Here is a 19,713-nt window from a genome sequence, read left to right on the forward strand (position 1 = left end):
TCGGCTGGACTTACTGCTTAAGCTCACTCTTACTTATTCTTTCGGAGTTCTGGGCTGGCTGGTTCAACTCAGCTGTTCTGGCTCAAACTCCTCTCCCAACTGACTTATTTAATCTGGCTTCTCTCTTGGCCTCTGAATTGTTCTGCTTGGCTTCAAACTAACTCAGCAATCTGCTCTAATTTCTGGCTTTTTCTCATTTTCTGGTTCTGTCCGTCTTCACCTGAGTTCTCTCTGCAACCCATTTCTCCATTACTGTCCTGGTAAAACTGCCTCTCTTTATAAAACTACCTCTTAAGTAGCTTCCCTTTCCTCTCTCTTCTCATGAGAGTTGGGCATATCCCATTCTGTCAAATCTTCTCTGATTCATCACCTTTTCTGCTACTAAATTAGACATCACTTTCAAACATGGGTGCTTCTGTAAGGATCAGACAAACTCCATTTTGAAAAAGAAACTCCATTTTGTGTTAAACCTGGCCAAGGGCTGAACACAGATTCCAGGAAAACCACAAACTAGTCTAAACAGAAAAATTCCCCTAGCAACACAATCAGCTCACCTTGGGAAAGTCCAAGCTAACCAGCAGGTGGTCTGGCACATAGCAACAAGCAATTAGGAGAAGCCAAGGCCAAAGTTCCTGACACCCCGTGACTGCTTCAACCAATCTTTTCTATAGGTCAACTTGTCCCTATACCCATTACCCAATCACGAAACGCCAAGGCTTGTAACTCCCAGCTTGCAGCTTTTCTGCCCAAATGCCATCCAATCATATACTGTAAAATCCATTTCTTTGTCTAAAACCTATTAAAAAGAACCCTCTGAATTGAGACTTGAGACCAATTCTCTGCATCTGCCATGTCAGTGCATAGGAGGAGTGGCCTGGGTTCAAACCTACAATAAAGACTCCCTTGTCATTGCATTTGGACTTGGCTCTTGGGTGATCTGTTAGGGGAGTCTCTCAAAATTTGGCCATAACTCTTCTTCTACAAACTAACTTTACCTTCATTTAGGATTAAAGGCATGTACCACCATGCCTGGATCTAAGATTTTTTTTTAACCTGATACTTGCTCTATACCAGGCTGGCCTTGAACTCAGACCTGTATGCCTCTGTCTCCTGGATTAAAGGTGTGTTTGTATTCCAGCTGGATCACACAGACCTAGAAGGTCTTTGGATATGACCTCTTGCCAGAACAGCCATGCTCTGAATTAACATTCCTCTACACATCTCCTGTCAGCCACTCTTGATAGAGAAGAGGCATTCAATGTGCACACAACGTCACATGAGTCTGATTGGGATTTTCCTTTTGTGAGACCCTGATCATTTGCCTGCTAGTTGCTTCCCTGTTTCCACACTAGATGAATGCAGTGCCCTGAGACATTGCTCAGACAGCTGTGCCATGCAATCTGGTAATTTTTAACGACAACTCAATAAAACTGCTCTGTTTCAAGCACACTGATGTCTTCATGGAACTGGAGGCTGCTAATAGCATGTTGGTTCCTGGTCACCATCTTCTCTTTCTGAGCGACAAGGTTAACCTTATCCAAGGCACCCTCACAGGTGAGCCAGGAGTACCATTGTGGGCTCTCATCCCTGGGATTACTGCCCCACAGACCACATCTGCTGGAGACTGACCGTAAATATTTACCTTTCATTAAACGTGTCATCACTGCCAATCACATAAAGCCCCAAGAGCACTGCACAGAAGCTAAGGACCAAGCTCTGGGGACAGGGAACAATGATCACGTGATTCCTTCTGATCTCTGGGTAGCAACATCCTCTAGTTCTGCCCCTCACACAGCCAGAGAGAAAACTGAGTCAACATCACCTTTGCTTTTGCTCAGCAGAATAAAAAAGGAAAAAAAAGAATAAGTACTTTGCAAACAAATATGTGTCTCTTCTGGGTTTCTGAGGATCTAGCAATAATATAAGAAGACCTAGAAAACATCAGCAGGTGATACAGTGCAGGGCTACCCAGGAAAACTCCAGAGATGTGTCCACAGATCACAGCAGCGTGTGGCTGCGGACATGTGAGCATGGGAATAGTATGAATGAGGAACTGAAGTTCAAGTTTTATTGAATTATTAAAATTTATGTTTAAAAATTTGTATGTGGTGAGTGACCACCACACTGAACAGACCGATCCAGAGTATGAAACACAGGTGTGCACACGGGGCTTGCGAAGTGTCAAGCCTTTTGTTAGATGTGTGTGAACAAAGTTGACTTCTGAGTGTCTGGGGCTCGGCATCCATAAGTGCATTGAAAGTGATTTTTAAAATTGCTTTGTGAAACAACAGAGCCATTACACTCACAATCTCACAGCAATGGTGGTTGTCTGTGCAAAACTGGCACAAGACTGTGCCCCTCAACATTTCATTAAGGACTGAGGAGTGTCCCATGTGGCTCCACTCTTCTCTAAGGGACCACTGACGGCTAAAGCTGTTGGGTGAGTTATGCATCATTTTCTTCAGATGCACAGCCCTTTGCTAAGTTGTCTCTAATCCAGTAAGTAACCCCACTTCATGCTGGAGGATGAAACACTAAAGTCAGCAGGCCACACACAAAAAGATGTGAAGTAATAAAATAAATTAACGGATGAAACAAAATAAATGACAAACATGCTAAAAAGAAAAAAAAAGACATCAAATAAAAAGCTGCTTATTGAGAAGAGTCCCGGTGGGAGGGGGAGAAACAGATTGTATAAAATTACCAAAATTCATTATATAAAGGTACAAAACTGAAAAACAACAAAAATTAAAAATAAATGTAATAAAACATTGTCCATGCATACAACTTAAAAGTTATATTCTGTGTTGAATACATAAGACTCTCTTCTTTCATCATTGCCCAAACAGCACACTTATGACCTGCTTAATAACATTGTAAATACTACGTTGTGTTAAAAGATACAAGTGATTTACAGATGATTTGTGTGTATATGTATCTCCACATGTGTGATATAGGCGTGCGCGCGCGCGCGCGCACACACACACACACACACACACACACACACACACACACACACACACACACACACGATGAGCTGCCAAGAGGTATGGAAGTGGGACCTGGAGATGGATGCTGTTGTTACTGAAGTGGACAAGTGTCTCTAGGGAAGAAAGTTTGCCACAAAGAATAAGATGAGTCTGCTCCAATACAGAGGAAAAGGAGCAGAGTCAAGATATCAGTGCCAGAGGAGGACTGAAGGGCACTAAGCAAAGAAAGGCGATGGGGGTCAGCTGGGTGTCACGCTCCTGTAGGCGCACCAGCATCAATGTAAACAAGGACAAGAACACAGCGAGAGAGCCAGGGGCTGCCCCAGTCAAGGAAGAGAAAGCAGGCCTGGTCCTCCTGCAAGGAGGCAAACTGAGGTTCAAACTGCTGAGGCAGGCAGCAGGCAAGGCCAGAGTGAGGAAGAGCCAGCAAAGGGACTGACATTTGGGATTCAAGTAGAATTTTCATATCTGTTGGTTTAGTGCTTCTCACATATAATTTCCCCTTTATTTTAGTTGATGTTATGAATGGAGTAAGAAAACTATTACTCACACCAATTTCAGATGCTTTACAGTGCGCTCTGGAAGGGTCTGTGTGGACAGAGCCCAGCGCTTCTTTCAAATGCACCATGCACAGTACCGTGGGATTCCCTCAAAATTTTTGGTAGGTTCTATGAGTGTTATAGCTAGGAAACCAAGGCTCAGAGAACAAAAAAATTTGTTCCAAGTCGCTCAGCTCAGAGAGAACAGATGTCAGTTTTAGCTGAGATTCTAGCACATTGTTCTAATGTTAAAAGTCGGTGGCTTGAATGATTCTGAGCAGCCTGAAAGACTTGCTTGTAACAAACAGTACATCAACAGAAAAATGATTGGGAAATTTGTAAATAAAACTGAGCCTTTGTGTATATTGTTTTATAAACCCCCTTGACTGCTTTAAATTTATGTGTTCGCTAGCTCTCTCTTCGAGAAGATTTTAATGCCAAGTGCAGAGGGTTAGTTTGAACCATCAGTCTGAGCTGTGGCCTCACTAGCAAACGCTCTTTGTAGTGCTCTGCAAGATGCCTTTTTACACAATGATCATGACATTGGCTTCCTCACTTGGTCAGAGTCCTTACATCCTTGCTTAGCCTTGGAGAACATTGAAAGCATCCTGACTGAACTGATGTCTCCTCCTTGTGAGCTGCCACCACGGGCACCATCTACAGGCTTGTCAGTTAGTGCTTATACTCAGCCCCTCAGAAGAATCTGAGATTTAGTAACCCAGCATTTAGACTCTCTCAATCCCTATTTCTGACTACCCTGCCTGTGAAGGCAGCCACCTCAGTCCCTGTATGCCCAGTTCCCATTGACTGGCGCTGCTGGCTGGCTAAATGATCTTTTTTTTTATTGCTTTCTAAGCACTCCTCCCAAAGTCGTGTGCTCAACAATCCATGAACACTGGGACTCCACGTGCATCAAAGATACTTCTCTGCTAAGCAGAATTCTTCTGTAAAACCTTGTTCCTCGGGTTGTGGTAAGGAGGCTCCAAGAGAGAATTCTGCAAAATCTGCTGAAATGACCACGAACAGCACAAATTGCTCCAAACTCTACAAATAACTAACAGATATAAGGTAGCAAGTCTAGTTTGGCACATGGTTCACCCGTCCAGTTACTAATCTCATCAGATTGATCTTTGGCTGATATGTTTTCAGCAGATCATGGTTTGTGAGGTTCCCTTTTTCTTGCCCTTTCCCAACAATGTCCAGCCTTTCCGTCTCCTTAGAATCCTCACATTCTCTGTCACTTCATCTTGTTAAGAGATTTCCCAGATGACCTATTATCCTTCCTCTGAGTGCCACCAGGCATCTCCATCCAAGGGACATGTTCAAATATGGGGCACCAGAGTTTGTGTGAAAGTCAGATCTCTTTCTCCACTCAGCAGTGGAGAATGTCCTGCCCATCAGCTAGTCTGGGTAGGGGTTCGAGGTTTACTGCCTATATTTTCCTTGGCTGTTGCCATAGTTTGCGGATAATAGGTCACCAAGGAGAGACTTGATACCCTATGAGCATATACAGGGGGAGGAGGTCCCCCTCAGTCACAGACATAGGGGAGGGGAGTAGGGGGGAAGTGGGAGGAAGGGAGGAATGGAAGGATACAAGGGATGGGCTAACAACTGAGATGTAATATGAATAAATTAATTAAAAAATACATTAAAAAAAGAGATTTCCCAGAAATAAGAGGCCCATACCTTAGGTGATGACAAATTCTTTTTGGCTAAGGTTTCTATTCTTATTATTCCTTGGACAGTTTGGCCTTGTGGGAAGGCTGCAGCCAACGAGCACAGCTACCATGGTCCTCTGTGCTACTTGATGGCTGCGTAACTCTTGTCAAGCAAGGCATTTTCTGAGTCTTTCCTCTTTCCCTCCTCCTTCTCTTTCTCCTTCCTTTCCCTTCCTTTCTTCTCTCTTTTCTTCCTTCTCTTCCTTCTCTTTCTTCTTCCCCTTCCTCTCCCTACCCTTCCTTCCTTCTTTCCTTCCTTTCTTCTTTATTTCTTGCCTGTAATAAAAGCATGTACATGTACATATTTATAAATACACACAATATGTGCAAATACACACACAGGAGAAGGATTTTTATGAGGATGAATGAAATAACACATGTGATGGCCTACCACATTGTTTTGTACATGAAAATATTTTCATGTGGTTTTTTTTTTGTTCTCCCCTATGTGGTCTCCACATAGCAGCATCTCCTCAGTGAGGCACAGCACACACTTCCAGCCTTTCCTATGGCTTTGCTTTCCTCCCATCATCTAAGTCTACTGACTCAGGTATGAGACACAGCATGCACTTCTAGCCTTCTCACAGCTCAGTTCCTGGACCCCGTGGAGTGGTCCAAGATGGTGAGGTGGAAGTCAGTGCACATCGCCAATAGATGCCTGTGGCTGCACATTCAAAACTCACCCACTGCTGACTTCCACCTTCAGCCACACATTCTCCTTTGCAATTAGAGCTCTGAGAGTTTGTTCTTTTGATTGTTTTCTTTTGTTTTGGTTTTCTACCTTCTTTCAGTTAATCATGAGCTTGGAAAAACTGATTCTATTACTTTGGTGAAAGATAAGTTCTTTTTCTTTAACAGGGCTTGGTTTGAGAGTGAGGGCACTACTCAGCTCTATTCAGTGTGTGTGTGGGGGCAGCGGGGGTTGGTGGGATGTTTGATAGGCAGCTTCCAAAATATAGCTTGTCCTTCTTTGACACAGCCACTGCCGTATTTGTGGGTAACAGTATACTTGAGCCTGTTAGATGTAAGGAAGGGCCACCAAGCCCAAAAGCCAAGATGCTAAAGATGTCAGAGAAAAAGGATAGACCTTGTGTCTTGCGACACCATCATGGAGGAGCTGTGTAAAGTAGTCCTGGAGATACTGTATTGGGAAACACTGACTCATGTCATCCCACAGATATAATAAGCACTAGGTGGGTTTATCAAAGAAAGGGGGAGACAGACAAGGCAGAATATGGCCACCAGTGAGCATGTGCTCTTGCAAAGAGTATGTTGACCTGAGAGTTTGGTCACACTTTATCAACGAGACATTGCCAGGGACATGAGGACCAACAGTGAGTGTTAATACTGCTACCCTAGTAATCTGGCTTTGCCTTGGTGCCCTGGGTCCTCTAACCTTGACCATCATCATTACTCAGTTTTTTAAGCTAACCCCCAGTGGTAGTGGCTATGGCCTGTGTGGGTTAATAAAGATCACAGACAACAGAAGTCCAGCACATTAAAATCCGCTGGAGTGTCCAGCATGCAGAGAACTGGGGATTTGTGAGCCTTATAGTGCCTCTGCTGTGTCTGCAGCATCTGAAAGAATGATGCGGTGCTCAGCAAAGCAAGCCTCAAAGAAAGATGTTCATTATTTAAAAGCTGATGTTACTAAAGGAGAGAAGAGCTTATGCTGGGTCCCACATGAGTGAGAGTGAGCCTGAGAGCCAGTCAGTCTTAGCTGTTGGGATTCTGCCTTTACCTCTTACTGAGTATACCATCTTGGCTAAATTAGTGAACTTCTCTGTGTTTTGTTTTCCTCATCTGCAGAATGGGTTCAATAATAACAATTACCATAAAGGGTCACATGATGCTTAAGCAAATGAAAAAATGGACATAGTTGATTATGAGAGTTACAGGGCCAGAGTTACAGATCAGTCAACATTAGCTATTATTCTAGGAAACTGAAGCCTAACGGTAATTGTTCTCCAGTATCAAAAAGAGGAGAAAACTAAAAACATGACTTTCTTGACACAGAGGCCTGACTGGCTTCCTTCCTTCCTTCCTTCCTTCCTTCCTTCCTTCCTTCCTTTCTTTCTTTCCTTCCTTCCTTCCTTCCTTCCTTCTTCCTTCCTTCCTTCTTTCCTCCCTTCCTCTCACCCTCTCTCTCCTTTCCTTCTTGCTCCTACCTCCTCCTCTTCCATCCCACAACCCCTCTTTCTCATCTTTAACTTTTTCTTTTTTTGAAAATAGATTCTATTCACACTACTATGTTCTGATTATGTTTTTCCCTCCCTCTGCTCCTCTCATTTCCTCCCCTCCTCCCCTCCTACCCGGATGTACTCCATTTTGGTTTCTCATAAGAAATGAACAGGTTTCTAAGCAATAATAATACAATGCAACAAAATAAAATATATCAAGATAAAACAAACACCACCACATCAGAGTTGGGCAAGACAAGCGAACAGAAGGGAAAGAATCAAAGAGAAGGTGAAAGAATCAGAGAACAACCCATTCACACTCTCAGTAATTCCTAAAAACACTAACTGGATGCCATGATATAAGCACAGAGTACCCGGTGCAGAGCCGTGCAGGTCCTGTGTATGACTCTCCATTCTCTGAGCATTCATTTGCGCTCTGATCTGATTGTGCTGGTTTAGAAGGCCTTGTGTTCTTAGTGCCCTCCATGCCTTCTGGCTTTTACACTCTTACCATATGTTCTTTTATGAGGTTCTCTGAGCTACAAGGGGAAGGATTTGATGGAGACACCCACTTCAGGGCTGAGTATTCCAACAACTCTCACTCTCTGAATAATGGTTAATTTTATTTTTTCAAAGATTTTTTTTCCTTAAATAAGTGATGTCAATAACCAACACCCATTCTTCACATGAAAGCAGGTTTTTGTTTCTACTTTTGTAGTTCAAAATCACTCCTAACCTGGCATTTAAGATTCCTCTCTCATCATGAGATGCCAAGAGCTTCCAAGCTGGTATATGGGAAGCTTGTGCTTACTTGGAGACTGGCTTTGACTTGATTTTTGCCTCACTGGCTACTGTTTCTCAGCCTCTTCTGGCCATTCTTCTTCTTCTTCTTCATCATCATCATCATCATCATCATCATCATCATCACCATCTTGATTTCAAAATATCAGTGTCTCTGTAGCTTTCTTCATTCCAGGCCATGAGAATTAATTCCCTGTTTGCAGTTTCTTGGACTACTTAGCCCAGGCCTGCCATCACACCTGGGTAGGACAAGAGGATGCTGCCGCTGACTGCCCCACCAGACCTGCCCTTGAACTGGTGAACACTGTTCACCTCATCAGTTCTTGCCTGGCTACTGTGATGATGTGTGAGGAAGCTCTCAACTTACCCTCAAACCAGTGACGCTGATAGTATAAGGGACGCCTTTCGCCTTCCCTCCTCTCGTCCTTTTCCATGTCTCACTGTGCTGCTGTCTGTCTGCCCTACCCTGTCCTGCATGTGGATTTTGTGTGGCTTGTGTCTTCACTTTCCAACCCCCAGAACACCCACACTGTCGCTTGTAGCAGAGGAGCTGAATACACAGATGGCTAACTTTACTTAAAGAGCCATTCTTACTTTGTGAATCCTAGCTTGAATGCTTTATTTTGATAGAAATAGTGAAATGTACTGAAGTGAAGGGATTGGATAACATTGGAGTTACCAGAAGCAGAATGTGAGGAGAAAAAAAGACCAGAAGGCAGACATGTGGCATCTCTGACTATTTCTGGTTCCATGTTTCGGGAAAATAACCCTAAATTTCCCTGCATTTGTGTGTGTGTGTGTGTGTGTGTGTGTGTGTGTGTGTGTGTGTGTGTATGTGTGTGTATTATAAAAAATAAGGCTAAAACTTAAGATGGGTCAGTGTGTCAGCAAGCAAGTGAATAAGGGAATCAGAGTATTTGCAAGTGTGTGGAGTGAGCAAGATAGTGCTTGCCTTTCTTTTTTAATTATTAAAAATCACCAAGTCATATAAAAATCTTTACTTCCTGCTTTCTTCCCAAGGGTTGTCTATGAGACCATCCTAGTTTATGCTTCTGGAATTCTGCTGAGAGAGAAACAAGCTTTAAAATAACTTTAAAAAAAAAACGGATACCATGTCCACAATTCCATATGAAAAGAGATGTAAGGACCACCAAACCCAAATGGGCCCCAGAGCTGCGCAGAGCCCTGATGAATGAAGAGGACCACATTATAAGGGTCTCCAGAGAATAGGGCAAAAGTTACCAACTGTCTTCCTGAAATGTACCAGCAAGAATGTGAGCTGTAATTAACGAAGCCCAAGGTTGATTTTTCTTACTGCCTTTTTCTCTGAAAGACAAATAATAAGAAATGAATGAGGTTGGAAGCAAATGAGAACCATATTGGGAAAGCGAAACATAGTCAAACTTTTGGCTGAGCTGGTTGAAAAGAGCTAAAGTTCTTTAATCATCTTATTGGAGATGTAGCCAAAAAAAATGCAATTCGAAACTCACTCTCTCTCTCTCTCTCTCTCTCTCTCTCTCTCTCTCTCTCTCTCTCTCCTCTCTCTTCTCTCCCTCCTTCCCTCCCTTTTCCACACCCTCATTCTTTTTCACTACAGATGAATTAGGATTGTAAGATGGTGGAGACAGGACATGATGAGAACCATTCCTGCTCTCCACCTACCTTATAAAAAGCCTTAGCCATCGCATTGGGAAATCCATTTATCAATTCTAATAACTTAAATGAGTATTGTACAATGTTCATTGACCCCAATAAGCCTCTATGCAGCTGAGCCTGGTCATGAGTTGGGCATATGCTAAAATGGTAACACACGGAGGATCCAGGCTTTTCTAAGATGTGTTTCTAGAAGAAGATGAATCTGTTTGAGAATCAAAGTACACTACTCCATCTGAAAGTGGGCACGGCCAACTATAAGGGGATTCAGATAAGTCTTTATTAAAAAAATACAATAGCCTCTTATGAGTGAACACATTGATAAAATACAGAGAAGTTTTTCTTCTGCCTGGGTAGGCCAGGTCAGCCACATACAAAGCCCCTTCTCCCTCCCTCCACACTTCACAGTACTTCAGTCTAAGGACTTAAACTGTGTTATTGATTTTGTCTATAAAGAGACAGAAGACACATCTGTCTTGCTTTGTGGTGGTAGAGGTGTGTGACGGAAACGTTTCCAATAAAGCCCCACTTAGATTGATAGTAAATCAATAGCATCTTGAGTATTTATCACAGTGCCATAAAGTTAACGAACATAGATTTACAGATTTTGTATACTTCAATTTTCTTGAATTTAAAATTGGTTCCTAAAACCATTAGCTTAGAATTGCATGCACAATGGGGTATGAAATAAAGACTTACTCCTCTCAATATATTGTTAGAGACAGTTTCCAACCAGAGTAGCCTTCAGAGCCCCATAAAGGCCATAAAGGCCCATCCTGTGTGTCTGGGGGTTTCGTGGAGTTGAATGATCACAGGATCATGCTCTGGGAGGGGAGAACTAGTGGTTTTGTTTTTGTTTTGTTTTGTTTTGTTTTGTTTTTTACATTTAAACACCCACAAATTTGCCTGTGTCTTAGAGAGGAGAGCCTCTGAATGGGACTGAACAATCTTTACAGAAGTGTCTCTTTTGGAGAAAGTAGGAATGAGCTACTGCAGGTAGAACAGGGTTTTCCTTAGCCAGTGCAGACATAGAGGAGAGCAGTAGAGTCCCTGAAAATCAAACTGTCTTGCAGACAAGAGGCATCACGGTTGACAGGCAGATATTGCCTTCCCAGGGAGCAGCTAATAATGCTGAGGAACACTAACCACAAAATGTCAGTGTCCAAGCTGGAAAAGCCAGCCCTCTATTCTGTAGCTGACTAACGACTGGCCAGTCTATACCGTTTGGTATGGCTGCATGCTTTATCTGATTTCTAGTAACCACACTCAAACACACACAGTTCTGCTAAAGCTCAGCTGATCTGGGAAGGGCATCTCTGGAGTAGCTCAATTTCATTCCAGAAGCAAAAATGCATAAGGCTTCTTACAGCCCAGTATTAGAACAGTTAACTAATTTCCTTCTTTTCTATTGGTCAAGGCAAGTCACGTGGCCACATTTAAATTTAAGATATGGGAAATACACTGGGCTTTTTATGGTGGAAAATCTTTATAGTCACATGGATAAGGGCATAGACGTAGGGAGGGGTGTAACCTGTGATGCATTCTGCCAGCACAGAGAGGACATGCTTAGGTGCACATGGCATGTTTCACAATGGGGGCTTCTTTAGACCTAAGGACACAGGTGCCAGTGTCTGTGATCTGAAGAATGAGGGCAGAGCAAGGGAATAAGAACTTGAGTTACAATTATGCATGGAGCGCTGTAGGCACCCAAGAAGGCCTTCGTAAATACAGGTGCAGAGTAGCTACCAGCTAGTGTAGGGCCTTGAGGGAGTGTGGGGGATTCCAAATTCTAATGCCAGGAAGAACACTGGAAGCATACTGAAACGCTTGCACAATTATGAGGTTCTGTAGAAGAAAACTGAGAGCCAGTGAGATTTCCCTCATAATAAATATAACACAAGTAATTGTGAAGTTAAATCAGAAAGTAAATGCATGTATATCTCTGTATCTATCTATATCTATCTATATCTATATATCTATATCTATCTATATCTATCTATATCTATATCTATTTATATATCTATATCTATATATATACATATATATATATATATATACATACATATACATACACCTTGGGTTGCTGGTACAGAGATATTCCTGTGAAAACTAACAACTCATTCAGATCAGGCAAAGCACACCGGGTGAACATGGCCTTCTGAATCAACTAAGCAGAGGGCATATGAGCTCACAGAGACTGACACAACAAGCACAGGCCTACATGAGTCTACACCAGGTCCTCTGTGCATATATTATAGCTATTAGCTTAGTATTTTTATGGGACCCCTGACTATGAGAATGAGTGAGTCTCTGACTCTGCTCTTAGGACTCTTCTTGTTGAGCTGATGTGTCTAACTTTGATAGGAATGCTTTTGCCCCATTTTGTTATGTACTTTATTTTGCCGTGTTTGTTTGTTATCTCTTAGAAGCCTGTTCTTTTCTCATGAGAGATGGAAAGTGAGTGGATCTGGACGGGCAGGAAGGTCGGAAGGAACGTGGAGGAGTGGAGAAAGGGGAAGCTATAATCAGGATCTATTGTGTGAGAAAAGAATCTATTTTCAATTGAAAAAAATCTACAAGAAAAAAGAAAAGAAAACTAGCAATTCCTAAGTCAATACATTTAATTCTGGCCCTTGCCTTCTCATTCTTTCCTTGCCTGATTTTCTAAAATTGATAGCGAGAGATATTGAGGAAAGGGTGGTCGCTCTGATTTGGAAAATGGTGAGTGTTTTAGACTTGAGATGAGAAATAACTTCTGAAATAAGCCCCCCCTCCAATGAATAAAATGAAATGTCAATCCCAAGAGCAATGATTTCTCTGTTTTCTGTCTCCACTTCAGGTGGAGAATCTCTTTTCCCACCAGGTAGGCCTCTGCTGCCACACTGCCCTTTACTGCTCCCAGCCTTCCTCTTCCATGCTGTGCTCTGTACTAGTCTAGAGTGCTATAGGTAACAAACAAATGCTCTTAGTGAGCAAAGAAGGAACTGCAGTGGTTCTCAGCCTTCCTACTGCTGAGACTGTTTAATACAGTTCCTCATGCTGTGGTTACCTCCAACCATAAAACTATTTTTGTTGCTGCTTCATGACTGTAAATTTTGCTGCTGCTATGAATCGCAACGTAAGTATCCGATATGCAGAATATCTTATATGTGACCTCTGTGAAAGAGTTCATAGACCCCTCCCCCTGCAAGAGTTGCGACCCACTGCTTAAAAACTGCTGCCCCATGGGCTTTTAATGGACCCACACCTTGAAATCTTAGTTTTCTTTACTCCTCAGAGCAGGAAGGAACCGCTGCCTACTTTGCTTCTCTTTCATCTCTGAAAAGATCAAGCGTGGGGCTTGCTGCTCTATGGTCCGCAGTAAGGAAGAGATGAACTAGGAATTCCATGGCTTGTATCATTGTCATTTGGGGCAAAGGAGATATGGGGATAAAGATGGCCTCACTAAAAGCACAAGCTTGATCTTCATTCCAATTGCACTTATTATTACACAGGTACCAATTTAATCACTTGGTTTAAAAGTCAAAGACACACAATCCGGATAAGTTCTCCCAGTGTTCTGAAGAATGCAAGGTTAGCTAGGTTAGCTTCATACAGGCAAGGATACAAAGTCTGGATAAACTAATCATTAGTGGGTGATTTTTGAATAGGTAATTCATTATTGGAAGTATAGGCCACTTCTACATGGCACCTGTCTTTCTTCTTTGTCACCATTCCAGTCTCTGTCCCCCTTAGAGGGGTTTTCCTCTTTGACTGGGGTGTGTGTGTGTGTGTGTGTGTGTGTGTGTGTGTGTGTGTGTGTGTGTGTATGTGTGTGTGTGGTGACGCAGAGAGAGGGAAGAAGAAAAGCACTGCCCATGCCAGTTTCTTCCTAAAGCCAGAGCTTGGGGTCTTCTGTGATGTTTGCATTATACATAGCTATTCAGAGCACAGGCAAGTGGCACATCTGGGAATGTGTGTGTGAAGCACTTCCACAGGTGTTATGTATTTTCCACAGCCAGCGTTCTATGGCTACCTGGACATTCAGCCACTTACCTGGTCTTTGTTCCACAGGTTAGGTAGTATATAGCAATCATCCAAGCATCCTCTAATGGGGAGTTTTGTTTTCTCTAAAAAGTGAGGCAGGATGAAAAGCCAGATGATATTATGAAGACATGGAAGGGAAAGAGCTCCTCATCCCAGAATCTGGCCGAGAACTGAGAATTCCAGCACAATTAACAACTGACTTCCTCTCTGCCCAGCTGTACACCTGCCATACAAGAATCTCATCAGGAGCCCCATTTGCAGCAAAGCGCATGCCCTAAGCCCCCTGGGCAGCCACAGCAGCTTCTGACTTCCCTACATCAAACTGTACTCTGATGTAGTCTACAGAGCTGCCCTGCAATCTCTGCTGGTAAAAGGGAGGATCCAGGTAGAGGAGACAAGTCTCTCAGAAACTTGTTGGGCAGTGAAATTCCAAAGGCTTCCAAAAGCCTGCATATAATCACCACTAGGACACACGCGCACACACACACACACACACACACACACACACACACGCACACGCACACGCACACGCACACACACACATCAAAACTCACACACACCCCGCACCCCACGCCACACATCACACCACACATACCACACAAATCACACTCACACACACTCAAAAACCAAGTCACATACATCACATATATACATATCACAGACAACACACACATACACACACACACACATGCACACACGTGTGCAAACACACACACCACCATCACCACCACCACACATCATGCAAACACACCATACATCCCACACATCATACATACCACACAAACACACACAAATCATGCACATAAACATCACACATATCACACAAACACACACACACACCACACAGAAACCACACAGAGACACCACATATCACATATTTCACACACATATCACATACTGCACACTCACAGAGATCACATGCCATATACACATATACACACCACATACACACATCACACCATACACATCACACCACACACCCAAACACCAAATCACACATTACACACAACACACCACATTACACATCATACACACATACATTACACACACCACACACACACACAAACACCAAATCACACATATAATACACACACACACACAAATCTCACACACAGAGAGATCACACATACCACATACACATTATACACACACAAACCACACCACACACAAATACCAAATCATACACATCTCACAAGCACACCGCATCACACATGTTACACACACACACATATTATACACCACATACACATCACATATCACTATACACACACATGCACACATTCACACGCACACGTTCACATGCACACACGCACACGATCCCTAGTGTTGAGGGATGATTTGGGGAACTGTGTGTTCAAATTCTGATTTCTGCACCCAGAGATCCAGTTACAGTCTGGATTTTGGCACTGTCATTATTATTGAGGAATCTCCGGTCTCAGTGTTGTATGAAAATTGTTCTCCATCACCTCTGATTAGTTAATAAAGAGCTGAACAGCCTACAGCTGGGCAGGAGAGTTAAGGCAGGACTTCCAATCCCAGGAGGGGTGCAGGTGCTGGAGAGAGAAAAGAAGGTCACCATGAGGGAGTCACAAGGATGGAGCAGGAGCGTCCAGGGTGAGCCTAAGATGGCAGGTCATGGGGCATGTGGCTGGGTAGTAGGCCAGGGCAGCATAGTTGGGTTAGAATAGATGAGTATCTGCCCAGCTACAATTCTTTAAAGCTTAGTAATAAATATAATAGGTCTCTATCATTATTTGGGGGGTAGAGTGGGCATTGGAAAGCCCTAATTTTACATCCTTGGAGAAGCACTAACTCACATTGGGTAAGCCTTACTCCTTTCTTGAGCACGTCTCCTCCCACTAACCCCCCAGGCATAAGAGCTATGTTGAAATGTCTTTCAATAAATTCAAACTTGGCTTCATACTATCTTGTCCTGAAATTTTCTCCAGGGAAACCAAGAACCCAGCTTTTCCTGAATGGAAGTCCTTGAAAGGTTAAGAAGGCTCCAAAGACTACTAAGTGGCTTCTCTGGGCCTCCTCCTGGCTTGCAAAAGGAATCAAGAAACTGAGAAGAAGAGCACTGGGCCTGGAATGCAGCAGCCTGGGCTGACTCCAGACAAGGCCTTTCATTCCTAGGAGACCTTGAGCATATAATTCTTAGAGGCAAGATTTTTCTTATTTCGAATTATAGAAAAATATTGACCATTTACCTCAAAGTTCTTTTTGTTTTGTTTTTTGTTTTGTTTGTTTGTTTTTTTACAAAAGTCATCATAGGATGTTGTTATAAGTGACGAAGTATTGTACCATTGTGAAGGCAACTAAAATCTCAAATAAGGCTTCTTCTTATCCACTGTACAGCTGAGCTCACATTAGAAAATTTTTAAATAGATCATTCAAATGAACTGCGAAAAGTTAGATGCCCTCCCAGAAGACTTGTTAGAGTTATTCAGGTGACAACATGCTGAAACACCAGCTGTCAACCCTGGAGTCATAAACAGGCCGACTTGGGCCTGTGTCTGTTTGCAGGAATGGCACGAGCAGCCAGGTGCTTTATTGAATGCCAACAGACAGCCAGTGCCAGCCTACACCACCACTTTAAAGTGCGCTCCACACTCAATCCTAAGACGCACAGCCCTCAGAGTTGAGTGGGTGGGTTCTGGAGGAAAAGCCAATCCACGCTCATGTTCTCCTCCTCCTCAAGGTACAGGAAGATGTGTGCAGCTTGCTCCTCCCTGCACAGATTGGGGAATCGGCCGCGGCACCCACCACTATATGCACTGGATATATGAAGCACGCTGCAGTGTATAAGATGTATAAAGTGTATGAAATGACCTCTGACTTTGGCACAGATTTTTCGGGGAGGGGGGCATTAAAAAGTCATCTTAGTGCAGTTGATCAGAACATTATGATGGCTAGATCTGAGCCCAGGGATTCTGCTTGATCTAAGGCACCATCCATGGACAAAACGGGCAGTCATCATCAAACCCCTACCCAGATCTAGCCAAGGGACAGAACATTCTCCACAGCTAAGTGGAGACTGGGGACTGACTTTCACAGGATCTCTGGTGCCCCATATTTGGCCATGTCCCTTTGTTGGGGAGGCCCAATGGCACTCGGAGGAAGGATAGCGGTCTACCAAGAAAAGACTTGACACCCTAGCACCATATTCAGGGGGAGGAGGTCCCCCTCAGCCACAGTCATAGGGAAGGAGGATTGGGGTGAAAGTGGGAGGGAGGGAGGAATGGGAGGATGCGTGGGATGGGATAGAAAATGAGATGTAATAGGAATTATTTTTAATTTTCAATAAAAATGTGTTATTATTAGATTTTTAAAAAAGTCATCTTATATGCTGTAAAAGTATTGTACGTTTTTCTTGAAAGTAGCAACTATGTCACACCTGTTTCTAAATTATATGCAAATTCCTGTGCATGCCTGTCACTCAACATGCACTTGTTGTATTGCTTTGACTGTCAAGGAAAGAAAGAGTACAAACCTAGGGTAAGCCTTGGTATAAAAAAGGAAGAAGCCATTTATACTTATACTTTCTCCTCCCCATTGGCCAAGAACACAGGCCTACTCTTCCTGTTGAATAAAGGCTATACTGTTAGAATGGGGTAAATTATTAGCCCCGTTTATAAGATTACTAGGCCTAAAAATACCATCTTTTGTAGTTTTATTTGTGTTGTTAAAAATGTACAGTGATGTATTTAAATATAAAATATGGCCATGGTATGTGTGATGATTAAGAATTATTGTGTCATTGACTAAATAGATAAATTTTATAAATGTTTGAATTATTCATGCCTAGAAGTATATTTGAAGGTTTTCATAAATGAGTTAAACCTGTGCTTTGATTAGGCACTTGTGATGAGTAGTTCTATTACAAAATTTCAAAACAAAACTTTCAGAAGTTGTTAGCTGCCAGCATAGACCTTGGAATCTCAGAAGCCAGACCAGTAACTAATGCTTTCACACTGGACCCTCTTCCTGAATTCATTTCTATGTTCAAGATCTTTAGATCAGGGATTAACAAGCTATGAGCTAATGGCTGAGCACGATGACGAAAACAAAAATGAAATATAACAAAATAAATGTGTTTCAAAGACAAAGCGTGCCTCAAGAAACCCTGAAATAGTTCTTTGTTTAACTGGTTTATTACAGAAATGGTTTGCCCAACCTTCCTTCGCCCTTTGGAGTGCTTATTCTGACCTCATTCACAGAATGCTGGCTTTGGAATCTGACCAGTCTGTTTTTCTCTCTAGTTTTTCACCATCACTCAGTTACTTAGTAGCTACATAACTTGTGCAGTTGTATAACCTTCCTGAGTGACCCAGTTTCCCATTCAGGAAACAGGAGACACATCTGCCATATGAGGTTGTTGTGCGTAGGTGGGGAACTAATGGTGCTGAAGATGGGCATAGACAATATTTTCGATCAGGGAGATAAGAAAGAAGGTAGCCCTGGCCGTCACCGGTTCTTACGTAAGCCTGCCTCTCCGCCCATCAGGGCTCAGTGCTCCTGAGCCTTGATTCCTTGTCCTGTTGCATCCCCAGCCCCAGATAAGCAGCTCAGTTCTGGGCCTTGTGAGAGAGGATAAAGAAAACAGAGATTCCTAGAATGTGAGCGATAGATGCTGGAACATGTCTGAATCCAAAGACTTGGGAACAAAAGCAAGGGAGACAAAAGCAGAGACAGCAAGTCCAAGTCACAGGGCAAAAGAAACATTCATTTGAATTTTGGGAGGAGCGGAAACTGCCCAGAAAATGCAGCCAGGAGGGCTCCTTGACTGCATTGCAGAGCGGGGTGACTTCCCATCTGCCAGACTGGTTCATAAACAGTCTGGGAGCCAACATTTCAGGTCTCCATCCTTAGGCTGTCATCTCAAGGGGGAATTCCTCTCATTCACGTAACTTTGTAAAGCATCCGTCAGAACAGAACCCTACACATTGTAGGAGTTAAATCTTCATTGGCCTGAAATGAAACTCATGGTCCATGAGGTTGGGATTTGCCTGGAGTCTCCCTGGAAGATCTGTTTTACCTTGAATTACAATCAAACAGTCCATTTGTCTTAACTTCACAAGAGTAGTGCACTCTCTCCTGCATGCTGGACTGGGTCCAGAAGATTACCATCTGTGGTCGCCATTTCTCACTCATGTTTCTCACACTGCCCTGTGAGGTCATTCCCAGGTTGTGGTGGACTCCCAGGCAGGGAATAAGAATTGATTCTTAACTGGGCCCAGTGGCACATGCCTGTGATCCCAGCACTTGGTGGAGGTGGGCAGGGCAGAGGCAAGTGGATATCTTTGAGAGTTCTAGGCCAGCCTGGGTCTACAAAGTGAGTTCAGGACAGCCAAGGCTACACAGAGAGATATATCTTGAATGAAACCAAGAGAAATGAAAAGAAAAGAAAAGAAGGAAGGAAGGAAGAAAAAAAGATTTTATTCTTGGCAGTATCTCCTAATCTTACTGTGATTCCTTCCCTATGTAAGCTGCTTGCTGACTCAGCTCTCAGTTTCTTCACCTGGGAAATGGGAATAACAAGCTTCCTCTTGAAAACATGATGAGAAACAACATTTTAAAAGTGATTTCGCAGGTAGGTAAGAGGATGCTGCACATTTCATGGATGGTCACAGAGATGAAGTCAGGCCCATGCGGAAGCAACCCTCTTTACTTTGGAATCAAATGGGATTATGGACCTTGAGCTGCGTGATTCATTGTTCGATACTTAAGAGAGAGTGGCTAGTGTTCTAAAAAACCAAACTATCACCAACGGTTGACATCAAGAGGGAAGGAGAACTAGTAGAAT

This window comes from Acomys minous (genome assembly GCF_964271855.1).
Source record: "Acomys minous genome assembly, chromosome: 14".
NCBI lineage: Eukaryota > Metazoa > Chordata > Mammalia > Rodentia > Muridae > Acomys > Acomys minous.